This window comes from Macrobrachium nipponense, chromosome 12, assembly GCF_015104395.2.
Source record: "Macrobrachium nipponense isolate FS-2020 chromosome 12, ASM1510439v2, whole genome shotgun sequence".
Lineage (NCBI taxonomy): Eukaryota > Metazoa > Arthropoda > Malacostraca > Decapoda > Palaemonidae > Macrobrachium > Macrobrachium nipponense.
The window spans coordinates 82,355,899-82,366,558 of NC_087205.1; positions in this window are offsets into that span (position 1 = coordinate 82,355,899).

Sequence of the window (10,660 nt, forward strand, 5' to 3'; positions counted from 1 at the left end):
CTGGCTATGTCTGAACGGATTTTTGACAGTCCCAACACAAATTTGTCACAGTCCAGCCATGTCTCAATGGAATATTGACACAGTCCAGGCACTTTTCAACGGACATTTGACACAGTCTGGGCACGTCTGAACAGAAATTTGACACAGTCTGGGCACACATCAACGAAAATTTGACAGTCTGGCCATGTTTCAATAGAAATTTGACACAGTCTGGCCATGCCTCAACAGAAATTTTACATTCTGGGCACGTCTCAACGGAAATATGACAGTCCATCCATGTATGAACGAAAATTGACACTGTCCTGAGAGTAAATTTGACACAGTCTGGCATGTCTGAACGGAAATTTAACAGTCCAAGCACGTCCCAACAGATATTTGACACAGTCCAGCCATGCCACAACACAAATTTGACACAGTCCAGGCATGTTAAAACGAAAATTTGACAGAGTCCGGCCTTGACTGGACGGAAATTTGACACTGTTTGGGCATGTCTGAATGGAAATTTGACACCTTCAGGCTGTATCTGAATGGAAATTTGACACAGTGTGCCTATGTCTGAACAGAGATTTGACAGTCTGGGCACATCTCAACTGAAATTAGACACCGTCCACCCTTGTCTCATGGGAAATTTAACAGTCTGCCTATGTGTAAACGGATATTTAACAGTAAAGGCACGTTCCAACGGAAATTTGACACAGTTCAACCATGCCTCAACTGAAATTTGACACAGTCCAGGCACGTCTGGACGAAAATTTGAAAAGTCCGTTCATGTTTGGATGGAAATTTGATACTATCTGGCCATGTCAGAATGGAAATTTGACACATTCTGGCCATGTCTCAACAGAAATTTGACACAGTCCGGTCACATCTCAATTGAAATTTGACACAGCCCGCTCACATTTCAACGGAAATTAGACACCACCCCCCTATGTCTGATGGGAAATTTGACAGTCTGCCAATGTTTGAACGATAATTTAACAGTAAGGGCACCTCTCAACGGAAATTTGACGCAGTTGAGCCATGCCTCAACTGAAATTTCACAGTCCAGGTATGTCTGGATGGAAATTTGACACAGTCCGGCCATATATGAATGGTAAGTTGACACTGTTCAGCCATGTCTCAATGGAAATATGACAGTCTGGCCATGTCTCAATGGAAACTTGACACAGTCCGGCCATGTCTCAACGGAAATTTGACATAGTCTGGCCATGTCTCAACGGAAATTTGGCACAGTTTGGGCACCTCTCAATGGAAATTTGACACAGTCCAGACACATCTCAACGAAATATAGACACCGTATTGCCTTGGCAGAACAGAAATTTTACACAGTCTGGCTGTCTGAACGGAAATTTGACAGTCCGGGCACTTCCCAACGGAAATTTGACATAGTACAGCCATGTTTGAATGGAATTTTGACACAGCACAGGCAAGTTTCAACGGAAATTTGACCGCCCAGCCATGTCTGAATGGAAATTTGACACTGTGCGGCCAAAGTCTGAACAGAAGTTTGACACAGTTCGACCACACATCAATGGAAATTTGACACAGTCTGGGCACGTCTCAATGGAAATTTGACATAGTTCAGGCACATATGTCTGACCGGAAATTTGACATAGCTCAGGCACATGTGAACGGAAATTTGACAGTCTGGGCACGTCTAAATGGAAATTTGGAACAGTCCAGGCACGTCTCAATCAAAATTTGACACCGTTCAGGCACGTCTCAACGGAAATTTGACAGTGCGGCCATGTCTCAATCGTAATTTGACAAAGTCCGGGCACATCTCAATGTAAATTTGACACAGTTCGGCCATGCCTGAACAAAAATTTGTCACAGTCCATGCACGTCTCATGGAAATTTGATGCAGTCTGACCATGTCTGAATGGAAATTTGACACAGTCCGGCCATTCCTGATTGGAAATTTGACACCTGGGCACTACTCAATGGAAATTTGAAACAGTCTAGGCACATCTCAACGTACATTTGACACAGTCCCGCCATGTCTGATGGGAAATTTGACACAGCTCAGCCATGCCTCAACAGAAATTTGACACAGTCCAGGCATGTCTGGACTGATATTTGATACAGTCCGGCCATATCTTAATGGAAATTTGACACTGTTTGGCATTGACTGAATGGAAATTTGACGCTGTTTGGTCATGTCTCATCGGAAAGTTGACATAGTCAGGCCATGTCTGAAAAAAAATTTGGCACAGTACGGGCACGTCTCAACGGGAATTTCACACAGTCCGGCCATGTCTAAACGGAAATTTAACTTAGTGCAGGGACGCCTGAACGAAAATTTGACACAGTCTGGACACATCTAAATGGCAATTTGGCACAGTCCAGGGACATCTCAACGGAAATTTGAGCAAGTTCGGGCACGTCTCAATGGAAATTTGATAGTCCAGCGATGTCTCAATAGTAATTTGACACAGTCCGAGTACGTCTCAATGAAAATTTGACACAGGCCGACATGTTGAATAGAAAATTAACACAGTCTGGTGATGTCTGAACAGAATTTTGACACAGTCTGGTTACATCTCAACACAAATTTAACACAGTCCGGTCAAGTCTGAATGTAAATTTGACACAGTCCAGCGATCCCTGAACAGAACCTTGACACAGTCCGGTTACGTTCAAAAGGAAATTTAGCACAGTCCGGCCATTTCTCAACGGATAATTGACACCCTGGCACTTCTCAATGGAAATTTGACACAGTCTGGCCGTATCTGAATGAAAATTTGACACAGTCAGGCCATGTATCAACAGAAATTTGACACAGCCCGGTTATGTCTGAACAGAAATTTGACAGTCTAGGCACGTGTAATTGCAAATTTGACACAGTCCAGCAATCTCTCAACGGAAAGTTGACAGAGTCCATGTCTGGATGGAAATTTGAAACAGTCCAGTCATGTCTTGACAGAAATTTGACACTGTCCGGGCGCATCACATTGGAAATTTGACACAGTCCGGCCATGTCTGAATGGAAATTTGACATTGTTTGGCCATGTTTCAACTGAAATTTGACAGTTTGGCCGTGTCTCAATGGTAATTTGACACAGTTTGGGGGTATCTGAATGAAAATTTGAGACAGTCCAGCCATGACTTAATGGATATTTGACATAGTCAAATTTGATACAGCCTGGTCACGTTTCAACAGAAATTTTACACAGTCCAGGTATGTCTCAGTGGAAATTTGACCACCGGGCACTTCTCAATAGATATTTGACACTCTGCGGGCACATCTCAACAGAAATTTGACACAGTCTGGCTATGTCTGAATGGAAGTTTGGCAGTCTGGACACGTCCCAACAGAAATTTGACACAGTCCATGTACGTCCCAACAGAAATTTGACACAGTCCGGGTACGTCCCAACGGAAATTTGACACAATCTGGCCATGTCTCAATGAAATTTGATACAGTCCGGTCATGTCCAAACATAAATTTGACACAGTCCAGCCATGTCTGTACATAAATTTGGCACAGATCGGGCACGTCTGAACGGAAATTTGACACTGTCCGGCCATGTCTGAATGGAAATTTGACACCCGGGAACATCTCAACAAAAATTTGACACTGTCTGGCTATGTCTGAATGGAAATCTGACAGTCTGGCTATGTCTGTACAGAAATTTGACAGTCTGGCACGTCCACTGGAAATTTGACAATCCAGCCGTGTCTCAACAGAAATTTGACACTGTCAGGGCACGTTTCAATGGAAATATGACACAGTCCGGCCATGTCTGGAATGAAATTCGAAACAGTCCAGTCATGCTTGGGTGGAAATTTGACACTGTCCAGGCACATCTCAGCGGAAATTTGAGTCTGGCTATGTTCGAATGAAAATTTGTCCCAGTCCAGACACGTCTCAATATAAATTTGACACAGTCCGGCCATGTCCAAACGGAAATTTGACACAGTCCAGCCATGACTGAACAGAAATGTGACAGTCCAGTTCATCTCAACAGAAATTTGACACACTCCGGCCATGTCCAAACGAAAATTTGACAAAGTCCAGCCATGACTGAACAGAAATTTGACAGTCCGGGTTCATCTCAACAGAAATTTGACACACTCCGGCCATGTCTGAAATGAAATTTGACACAGTCCAGGCACGTCTCAACGGTAATTTGACACAGTCCGGGCACTTCTCAATAGAAATTGACAGTTCAGGCATGTCTAAACGGAAATTTGAGACAGTTGGGCCATGTCTGAATGGATATTTGACACAATTCGGGCACGTCACAATGGAAATTTGACACAGTCTGTCAATGTCTGAATGGAAATTTGACATAGCCCTATATTGTCTGAACGGAAATTTGACACAGTCCGGGCACATCTCAATGGAAATTTGACACAGTGTGGCCATGTCTCACTGAAATTTGACACAGTCCGGGCCATGTCTGAATGGAAATTGGACAAAGTCTGTCTTTGTCTGAACGGAAATTTGTCACATTCCGGGCACGTCTGAACGAAAATTTGACAGTCCATACATGTCTCAAAGGAAATTTGGCACAGTCTGGCCATGTTCGAATGGAAATTTGGCAGAGTCCGGCCATGTCTCAACGGAAATTTGTCACAGTCCGGCCATGTCTGAACAAAAATTTGACACAGTCCGGCCATGTCTGAACGGAAATTTGTCACAGTCCGTGCACGTACCAATGGAAATTTGACACAGTACAGCCATGTTTCAACTAAAACTTGACACAGTCCAGGCATGTATCTACGGAAATTTGACACAGTCTGGCCATTTCTGAACGGAAGTTTGACACAGTCTGGTCACGTATAAATGGAGATTTGAAACAGTCAGGTTATGTCTGAACATAAATTTGACACAGTTCAGGCATGTCTGAATGGGAAATTTGACACAGTCCAGGCACGACTGAACGGAAATTGGACACTGTCTAGCCATGTCTGAAAGGAAACATGACACATTCGACCATGTCTAGAATGGAAATTTGTCACAGTCTGGCTATGTCTGAATGGAAATTTGACAGTCCAGGCACATCTCAATGCAAATTTAACACAGTCCAACCATGTCTCAATGGAAATTTGACACAGTCCAGGCACACTGCAATGGAAATTTGACACTGTACATCCAAGGTCTGGGCGGAAATTTGAGACAGCCGGTCATGTCTCGACGGAAATTTGACACTGTCCGGGCACGTTTCAACAGAAATTTGACACAGTCCAGGCACGTTTCAAAAGAAATTTGACACAATATGGCCATGTCTGAATGGAAATTTGACACAATCCAACCATGTCTGAATGGAAATTTAAGACAGTCTGGGCACATCTCAATGAAATATTGACACCGTCCGGTCATGTATGGACAGAAGAAATTTGACACGGTCCAAGCACGTTTTAAAAAAATCTGACAGTCCAGGCACATTTCAATGGAAATTTGACACCGTATGGCCATGTCTGGATGGGAATTTGAAATAGTCCGGTCATGTCTGGACGGAAATTTGACGCTGTCTGGGAACGTTTCAGCAGAAATTTGACACAGTCCAGACATGTCTAAATGGAAATTTGAAACAATCCAGACACATCTCAATGAAATATTGACAATGCCCAGCCATGTCTGGACGGAAATTTGACACAGTCTGGCTATGTCTGAATGGAGATTTGACAGTCTGGGCACGTCCCAATGGAAATTTGATACAGTCCAGCCATGTCTCAATGGAAATTTGACACACTCCAGGCACGTTTCAATGGAATTGTGACACAGTACGGCCATGTATGGATGGAAATTTGAAACAGTCCAGTCGCGTGTCAGCAGAAATTTGACACAGTCCTGGCACTTTTCTATGGAAATTTGGCCGAGTCTGGGCGTGTCTCAATGGAAATTTGACACAGTCCTGGCATGTCGCAATGGAAAGTTGACACAGTTCGGACACGTCTCAACAGAAATTTGACAGTCTGCCCATGTCTCAATGGTAATTTGACACGGTTCAGGCACTTCTCAACGGAGGTTTGAGACAGTCCGTGGATGTCTCAATAAAAATTTGACATAGTCTGTCCATGTCTGAATGAAAATTTGATACAGTCTGGGCACGTCTGAACAGAAATTTGACACAGTCTGGGCACACATCAACGAAAATTTGACACAGTCCGGGCACATATCAACGAAAATTTGACGCAGTACAGTCATGTTTCAATGGAAATTTGACACAGTCAGGCCATGCCTCAATGGAAATTTGACAGTCTGGGCTTGTCTCAACGGAAATATGACACATCCATGTATGAACGGAAAAATGACACTGTCCTGCCATGTCTGAGAGGAAATTTGACACATTCCAGCTATGTCTGAATGGAAATTTAACAGTTCGGGCATGTCCCAACAAATATTTGACACAGTCCAGTCATGCCACAACAGAAATTTGACACTATCCAGGCACGTTCCAACAAAAATTTGACAGAGTCCGGCCATGTCTGGACAGAAATTTGACACAGTTCGGCCATGTCTGAATGGAAATTTGACACAGTCTGGTCGTATTTTAATGGAAATTTGACAGTCAGGCCATGTCTCAATGGAAATTTGACACAGTACAGCTATGTCTAAATGGAAATTTGACAATTTGACACTGTTTGGCCATGTTTCAACAGAAATTTGACAGTCTGGCCATGTTTCAATGGTAATTTAACACAGTTTGGCGGTATCTGAATGGAAATTTGAGACAGTCCAGCCATGTTCAATGGATATTTGACGTAGTGCGGCCATGTCTGAACGGAAATATGATGCAGCCTCGGCACGTTTCAACAGAAATTTGACACAGTCCGGCCATGTCTCTGTAAAATTTGACCCCTGGACACTTCTCAATAGAAATTTAACACACTGTGGACACATCTCAACACAAATTTGACACAGTTTGGCTATGTCTGAATGGAAATTTGGCAGTCTGTGCATGTCCCAACGGAAATTTGACACAGTCTGGGTACATCCCAACAGAAATTTGACACAGTCTAGGCATGTCTCAATGGAAATTTGACACAGTCCGGACAAGACAATGAAAATCTGACAGTCTGGCATGTCTCAATGGTAATTTGACACAGTCTGGGCACGTCTCAAGTGAAATTTAATACAGTCGGGCCATGTACGAACGTAAATTGGACATAGTCCAGCCATGTCTGTACATAGATTTGACACAGACTGGGCACGTTTGAATGGAAATTTGACATTGTCTGTCCATGTCTGAATGAAAATTTGACACAGTCTGGCCGTGTCTGAACGGAAAGTTGACACAGACCGGCCATGTCTGAACGGAAATTTGACACCCGGGCACTACTCAATGGAAATTTGACACAGTCTGGGCACATCTCAACGAAAATTGAACACCGTCCGGCTATGTCTGGATGGGAATTTGACACAGGCCGGCTGTCTGAACAGAAATTTGACAGTCTGGGAACATCCCAATGGAAATTTGACACAGTCCAGCCATGTCTCAACAGAAATTTGACACAGTCCAAGCATGTTTCAATGGAAATAAGACACAGTCTGGGCATGTCTGGAAGGAAATTTGAAACAGTCCAGTCATGCTTGGGCGGAAATTTTACACTCTCCGGGCACGTCTCAGCGGATATTTGACACAGTCCGGCCATGTCTGAATGGAAATTTGGCACAGTCCAGGCACGTCTCAACAGAAATTTGACAAAGTACAGCCACGTCCGAGCGGGAATATGACACAGTTCAGCCATGACTGAACAGAAAATTTGACAGTCCAGGCTCATCTCAATGGAAATTTGACATAGTCTGGCCATGTCTAAACAGAAATTTGACACATTCCGGCCATGTCTGAAAGGAAATGTGACAGTCCAGCCATGTCACAACAGAAATTTGACACAACCCGAGAAAGTCTCAATGGAAATTTGACAGTCTGAGCACTTCTCAAAGGAAATTGACACAGTTTAGTCATGTCTAAACGGAAATTTGAGACAGTCCTGCCATGTCTCAATGGAAATTTTACCATCCATCCATTTCTCAATGGTAATTTGACACAGTCCAGGCACGTTGCAATGGAAATTTGACACAGTACAGCCAATGTCTGGACGGAAATTTGAAACAGCTGGTCATGTCTCGATGGAGATTTAATACTGTCCGGGCACGTTTTAACGGATATTTGACACAATACGACCATGTCTGGATGGCAATGTGAAATAGTCAGGTCATGTCTGGACAGAAATTTGACACTGTCCGGGCACATCTCAGTGGAAATTTGACACAGTTTGGCCATGTCTGAATGGAAATTTGAGACAGTTTGGGCACATCTCAATGAAATATTGATACTGTTCATCCGTGTCTGGACAGAAATTTGACCCAGTATGGCCATGTTTGGACAGAAATTTGAAACAGCCGGTCATGTCTGGACGGAAATTTGACACTTTCTGGGCACGTTTCAGCGGAAATTTGACACAAACTGGCATGTTTGAAGGGAAATTTGACATAGTCCAGGCATGTTTCAATAAAAATTTGACAGTCCAGGCACGTTTCAACGGAAATTTGACACAGTCCAGCCATGTCTGAATTGAAATTTGACACAATCAAGACACATCTCAATGAAATATTGACAACACCCGGCCATGTCTCAATGGAAATTTGACACAGTCCAGGAACATTTCAATGGACATTTGACACAGTCCAGACATGTCTCAACAGAAATTTGACACAGTCCAGGCACATTTTAATGGAAATTTGACACAGTTCAGCCATGTCTCAACGGAAATTTGTCACAGTCCAGGCACATTTTAACAGAATTTTGACACTACGGCCATGTCTGGACTGAAATTTGAAACAGTCCAGTCATGTCTTGACGGAAGTTTGACACTGTCCAGGCACGTGTCAGCAGAAATTTGACACAGTCCGGGCACTTCTCAATGGAAATTTAACACAGTCCTGACACGTCTCAATAGAAATTTGACAGTCTGGCCATGTCTCAATGGTAATTTGACACAGTTCGGGCACATCTCAATGGAAGTTTGAGACAGTCCTGGGATGTCTCAATAAAAATTTGAAATAGTCAGATGTCTGAATGGAAATTTGATACAGTCGGGCCATGTCTGAACGGAAATTTGACACAGTCTGGGCATGTCTGAACTGAAATTTGACACAGTCCGGGCACACATCAACGAAAATTTGACACAGTCCGGGCATATATCAATGAAAATTTGACAGAGTCCAACATTGTTTCAATGGAAATTTGACACAGTCTAGAACATGCCTCAATGGAAATTTGACAGTCGGGCACGTATCAACGGAAATATGACACAGTCCATCCATGTATGTCTGACAGGAAATTTGACACAGTCCAACTATGTCTGAACGGAAATCTAACAGTCCGAGCATGTCCCAACAAATATTTGACACAGTCCAGCCATGTCACACAGAAATTTGACACAGTCCAGGCACGTTCAACGAAAATTTGACAAAGTCCGGCCATGTCTGGACGGAAATTTGACACTGCCCGGGCATGCCTGAATGGAAATTTGACACAGCCTGGCCATATCTGAATGGAAATTTGACACAGCCAGGCCATGCATCAGTGGAAATTTGACACAGTATGGCTATGTCTGAACGGAAATTTGACAGTCTAGGCACGTCTAATTGCAAATTTGACACAGTCTAGCCATCTCTCAATGGAAAGTTGACAGTCCATGTCTGGACGGAAATTTGAAACATTCCAGTCATGTCTGGACGGAAATTTGACACTGCCCGGGCACGTTTCAGCAGAAATTTGACACAGTCTGGCCATGTCTGAATGGAAATTTGACACTGTTTGGCCATGTTTCAACAAAAATTTGACAGTCTGGCCATGTCTCAACAGTAACTTGACACAGTTCGAGGGTATCTGAATGGAAATTTGAGACAGTCCAGCCATGTCTAAATGGATGCTTGACATAGTGTGGCCATGTCTGAATGGAAATTTGACACAGCCTTGGCACGTTTCAACAGAAATTTGACACAGTCCAGACATGTCTCATTGGAAATTTGAACCCTGGGCACTTCTCAACAGAAATTTGACACACTGCGGGCACATCTCAACACAAATTTGACACAGTCTGGCTATGTCTGAATGGAAATTTGGCAGTTTGGGCACGTCCCAATGGAAATTTGACAGTCCGGGTACATCCCAACAGAAATTTGACACAGTCTGGCCATGTCTCAATGGTAATTTGACACAGTTTGGGGATGTCTCAACTGAAATGTTATACAGTCCGGTCATGTTCGTACATAAATTTGACAGTCCAGCCATGTCTGTACATAAATTTGACACAGACCGGGCACGTCTGAACTGAAATTTGACACTGTCCGTCCATGTCTGAATGGGAATTTGACACAGTCTGGCCATGTCTGAACAGAAATTTGACACAGACCGGCATGTCTGAACAGAAATTTAACACCCAGGCACTGATGAATGGAAATTTGACACAGTCTGGGCATATCTCAACAAAAATTGGACACCGTCCGGCTATGTCTGAATGTTTGAACAGAAATTTGACAGTCTGGGCACGTCCCAATGGAAATTTGACACAGTCCAGCCATGTCTCAACAGAAATTTGACACAGTCCAAGCAAGTTTCAATGGAAATATGACACAGACCGGCCATGTCTGGAAGGAAATTTGAAACAGGCCAGTCATGCTTGGGCAGAAATTTGACAC